Raw genomic sequence first — 5,783 nt, forward strand, 5'->3', positions numbered from 1 at the left:
CCATATTCATCAAAAAAAAGAACAACGCATACCATACAAAGGGGATATATGAGAATGACTGAAATTGCTAAACTGAATGACTTATTGCTTTGCCAATAAATAATAATAAAATATTCAAGGGTATAGAAAGCTACCCGACTTCAGCTTCAGCCACTAAAGAGCACACAACCTCCTTAAAAACTTATTCACTAAAAGACAAAGCAATAAGCTTTTCAGTTCAGCCACTTCAGCTGTCCCAAGAAAGTCCAGAGTCCCAAATGCCAACTATATCCAATGCTTTCCTCCAAATCCCAAACTCTAGTGATCTCCAAGAACCACCATAGCCACTTTCCTAAGAAAACATACACTAATAGCAAATGCTAAATGAGAGGGTGACCCTTGTAATGAAATTTTATTTTTATATGTTAAGTGTATAATCATTATAATTCCGATACAACCCACTGAATACTATTAGCAATTCTACTTTCTACAAAGGTTTTACAAAAATTAAAAAGAAAGGGGGGGGGGGACAAAAAGACTGAAGGAAAGTAACATTAATATACTTGCTTCATTTTCCTTCCATAACAAAAATGCCAAGTCCATCAATCACCAGAAGATCATGCTTACCAAAATCCCAGCAATCACTAACCGACATAAATGATTCATGGAAAATGCCAATATTATCAAGTCGAAAAATGCAGATAAATAGCAAAAGTGCTTAAATTTCTACATAATATTTTAGTGTATACATACATGGTGACGCCATCCAGAGACACTTGACAGCTGACATCAACATCAAGACAGTATGGGCCGGGTGCCTATATCACCTTGATGAATTTTAAAAACAAAGTCCGCAGAACAGCTCTCATGTTGCCACCATAAAGAGGCTAAATCATCGTACAATATAAAGAGATCAAGTATTTAGACACAGTTTTAGCCAATAGAGTTTGGAGTCTTTCCTTCTAGAAGTTCAGAGAAGCATGTATGATACTTCACCTAAATTGATGTTCAATAAGTGGTTCTGCACAAGGCCCTGCTCAACCAAGTCATCTAGTTGACAGTATACTCATCTATCAATCAACCACAAAGCCAATTTAGTATAAACTTCATTTTAAACAAAGTGCCAAGACCTTTAGGTTTTATTGTTCTACATTCAGGCAATAAGATTTTATTTTATTTTATTGACCTTGTTAAATGGGGCACTATTGTTTTACTAGCAACAGTACATAAATTCATATAACAAAACATATAAATTAATGCCACTGAAAGCTTTAAGAAGCCATTGTGATAAACAACAAGATGGTTTCATATCCACCCAGTTAAGAACTACAAAAAAATTAAATCAAATTCCCATATAAGGGAAGGCAAATATTACCAGAAAATCTAGCAGCAAGGTCTGCACAAAGTTGCACATCAACAGAATAGCTCAGGAAATCCTCATTTTTCCAGTTTTCAGGAAATTCCTATCCACTCTCTTATGCTTTCTCCTTTCCATGTATTTGGATTTGTGCTTCTTATTTTCCTCAAAATCAGAACCATAAGCACCAGCTCGGCTTTTCCTACCAACCTTTTTCCCTGATTTATGAACTTCTATTTTGTAAACTCGGTCACTTCCCTCAATATTTCTCAAATGAGAATGCTTCTTTTCATCAGCTTTTCGACCTTCTCTGAGACATCGTCTCTGTAACTCCTCATATAAAGAAGAATCTCTTTCATGTTCATACACAGATGGTTTTTTGTCCTGGGCATGCTCGATTATATAGCCTTCTCCCCTTAGCCTCCCTGGCCCATATTCAACTTCTTCCAACATTGGTGATGTGCGCTGAATAGGGCTTTCAGGATGATCGGTCCTACTGAAGCTTTCTCACTGCAGAGGAGTTTGATGTCATCTGTCTACAGAATTTGTACATATAGGTTTTCCACAAATATTAGTAAATAAATGAAGGGAGAAAAAAAACTGAAATGACTATACCTTTTTCTGTCATCGTCTTTTTTCCTTGGCAGCATGTCATCTGGACGACTCCAACCTTCAACAGAACCACAGCTAGCTAATCTTTCAAGGGAATATTCTTCTTGCTTAAGAACCTTTGTAAGAGTTTTTTTTCAGACCATCACTTATGGATGAATGCCTTGTTCTTTTTCGTGAGGAATCAAAAATGTTATTCCCATGATCCCTAAAATATTAGAAATCCACAAGAAAGAATAAAACAAAATTAATATAACTAAGAAGTCAAAATTGACAGAACAGTCAATGTCAATCCTACCTGTAGAAATAAGTTCCTCCTCACTTGCTCCTGAATTGTCATGATGAATAATATGATCTCTTAGTTGCTTGACAGGACTTGGCTTGTCATGGTGGTGTAATTGTTCTCTTGTTTGCCTAAAATGTTAGCATATCAAAGTTAGTAAAGAAGAGCATAAACATTATGACATTTTAATGCAATACCATGCTACAGAGTACAGACTTATCTTTGCTGGGATTCATTCTCCGTGGATTTGGTGAAGTTTCTGATGGACTTCGAGACATTTCTGGTGATGGTAACAATGCAGACATTTTCTGATGGGCCTTCCTTTAATAAATTGGATGCCCATTGCATGCCTGATCAGACTGATCAACCTCATCTCTCTCAGGGGTATGATGAACAGGAGACATTTTCTCACTGGTCCTATATGGAGGACTACATGAAACGACAAAGTATGACTTAAACAAACCATGTTCCAAAACAACACCATGGGCTCAAAGAAAGAAAGAAAAAAACTACCTTTGAGATGCAGAATCCTCATGTATTTTCTGTTATCCACTCCATTAATGGAGAGGTCACGATCCCTACTCAAGCTCCTTCGGCTTCTGTATGCAGGATTGTAACTTCTATAAGGACTATGACTCCTGTAAATAGATTATTAGATTAAAAACCAATATTTTTATTATAAAATGAAAAGTATAGAGCAAATTGAAGGTCAAATACCTATTTCCTTGTCCAGAGGATCGTTTTCTGTCTTGGGGACCTGGGAAGAGGTGACCTCCTTATCAGTGGTGGAGACCGATACCGAGGCGATGAGACCTTCCCATGCCGCAAACCCTACAGATCGTCACCAAAAAACAAACCATAGAGAACCATATCGGAAGAGACCAGCAAAAGAAGAAGAAGAAGAAGAAGAGAGAGAGAGAGGGAGGGAGGGAGGGAGAGTAATGGGAGGCCGGCGGTTTCCGCATTGCTCGAGTTCTTCGGCGCAATGAGATAACCGATGGTGAGGTAGTGAATCCGCGTTGCTCAAGTTTTTCCGGCGAGAAGGAGAGGAGGAAGAAACGCTGAGAAATTTGCAGAAGTCGTCGCTGGCCAGAATCGTCGGGTTTTGTCGTCGTTCCTTCTGACATTGGAAAATGTTGTTGACGGTCCAGAGAGCCTTCACACACAGGAAACGAGTTCAAATCACAGAGAAGGAGAGAGATGGGGGGAAAGAGTTCAAAAGAGAGGGAGGAAGGGGTAAAAGAGGGAGAGAGATTGAGAGACTAGAAGAAAGACGGAGAAAGAAGAGGGGATACGTGTAAATCATGCAAAGAAAAAATCAGAAAGGTTTCCTTTCATGTAATATACGTACCGCACATGCAATTCAAAGCAGGGAGTACGTGGGAATTTACAGTAACATTCCATTTTGCAAAAGGGGAAAGCACCGAATTCGGATCTCCTCTTCACAAGAACCCTTTTAACATCTACCCACAAGTGCACAACACACTACCGTAAACATCTCCCCATGGAGGATGAGATGTTCTTTATATGATGTGTATTAATGTTTAGATACGTTAAGGAAATACATATAAATTTAATAATTATATTAATAACTTCAAGTTTAGTGTCAAAATAATATATAAATATATAAAAATTGTATATTTTAATAGTATATTTGAAGAAATATATTATTATTGATATAACAGGATGTATAGATATTATACAATTTTATTAATAATGCATCAATTTTTATTTTTATTAAAATCTAAGGCCAACCATTATATTTGAATTATTATATCAATTCTTTTATTTTACTATTTCAATTTTTAACATCGACAAAAGAATCAACTAAAAATTAATTTGCAAATGTTTATTAAATAATATTTTCACTTTTGTAAAAAATAAATATATTTATATAAAATGTAAATGAAATTTTGAAGATGCATATCATATGAAAATTCATAAATTTTAATTACAAAAATAATTATTCATTATTAATATTTTTATTTTATAAAAATTTTAAAATAAAAAATTAATTTTTATTTAAATGTAGATTAGTGTATTTGATAGATTCAATTTATATTATATTATCAAATATTTTGTAAACAATGTTTTATCTTTGTAATAATAAATACATTGTTATTTAATGAAAATAGAAATATTAATTAATAATTTATAAAATAATTATTATAATTTATTAAGTCTACATAAATAACTTTAAGTATTAAAATCATTATTCTATTAATAATATTTTTATTTTTATAAATATACTGAAATTAAAAATCATTTATATGTATGGATTTGATAAATTATCTATTTTATTAGTTTATAAAATAATAATTTTGAATATTATTCTTGTTAATTTGTACATGGAGTTATTGGATATACTATTTGTTTAGATGAAATGTAATAATTAATTTAATAAAAGATAATTTATTTCATTCGTTATTGAAGTGGAAGATGGTTTGATGGTTAATACACTTGCACACTTGGTTGGTGTGCAACTCAGGTTTTGGGGATAGAATCATGCTAAAAGCATTTTTTTCTCGTGAAGGCTATGAAGCACTTGTGCGATATGCGGGTTTGATACATCTCTGTATCAATGCGTATCAAGCAATACGTTGCGATACATGCCAATACAATGGTGTATCAGACTGATATGCACGACTAATACGATATAGTATCAGTCATGGCGTATCTCGTATTTTAACCCTTGATGCACCCTATCAACATTTATGTGGTGAAGGAATCTATAAAAACCCCAAATATCCATTATTCTCTTATGCCTACATACATCCTATTTGCTATATTTGTGTTGCTCTCACATGACAAGTGTAAATCTCACTATTACACTACACTACAACTTAGTATTAAAGTAGAATAGGTTTAACTTTAATTTTATAAGCTATAAAATTACTACTTTAAGTATCAATCTTTGTTTTGTAAGGTGTAAGTTTCTGTTGTAACTCTTGATTAAACATATCCCAGTAGCTAAAATTTCACAAACTATTAAAATTGTTTCTTTCCTATGTGTTTATATCAATACATAAGCGTTGTATATATTTTACTGATGTATGTATATCTATTATCATTCCACCATGTGATCCAAAGAATTTGGACTCGTCCAATCAATAAATCTTTAATACAATAATGGTGAAAGGGTTTATTGGTCAGATTGTTTAGTTTCTGTGAATGACCCTTGAACCATTTTCATAGCAACTTACTTGTAGGTTCGGTTCTGGGCCCAAAATTAGGGTCTGGATCGAGACTGGGACAGTGCATTTCCTTGTCAAATGGGAACACGGTTCTGCTCAGTCCCGATCCAAATCCAATCCGTTGACAGTCCTACCCACGATTAACCCAGAGCCAATCTCACCTGATCAACTCTATACCAGTCATTTGAGATCTCTTTGCAACATTGCTCGTATATAAATGTGACTCTGGATCTGCTGCAAGGAAGAAATGTACAATGGGCTATGAGACCCAATCAACTAATCAAGTGTAAACGCCTGTTTTGAAGAAGCCAGTTCTACACGCCTTGTTTGTAGCAGATCTGGATAGGCCATTCTATACTCT

At 34.3% G+C, this 5,783-nt stretch overlaps 1 long non-coding RNA gene across 2 annotated transcripts; it reads right to left on the minus strand.

Annotated features, from left to right (window-relative positions):
* Positions 1 to 643: 643 nt before the first annotated feature.
* On the minus strand, positions 644 to 3,501 carry LOC148876233 (uncharacterized). Of its 2 annotated transcripts, XR_016105653.1 has the most exons (7): positions 2,946 to 3,501; positions 2,742 to 2,866; positions 2,445 to 2,657; positions 2,244 to 2,359; positions 1,952 to 2,153; positions 1,355 to 1,846; positions 644 to 1,049 (listed from the first exon to the last, which is right to left on the minus strand). It is a non-coding gene; the product is annotated as an uncharacterized LOC148876233 (long non-coding RNA). The 2 variants fall into 2 exon arrangements; XR_016105654.1 differs by lacking the exon at positions 644 to 1,049 and having other exon boundaries at positions 1,211 to 1,872.
* Positions 3,502 to 5,783: the final 2,282 nt, after the last annotated feature.

This window comes from Nelumbo lutea, chromosome 1, assembly GCF_056320005.1.
Source record: "Nelumbo lutea isolate HS-2025 chromosome 1, American lotus-T2T, whole genome shotgun sequence".
In the NCBI taxonomy this organism is placed as follows: Eukaryota; Viridiplantae; Streptophyta; class Magnoliopsida; order Proteales; family Nelumbonaceae; genus Nelumbo; species Nelumbo lutea.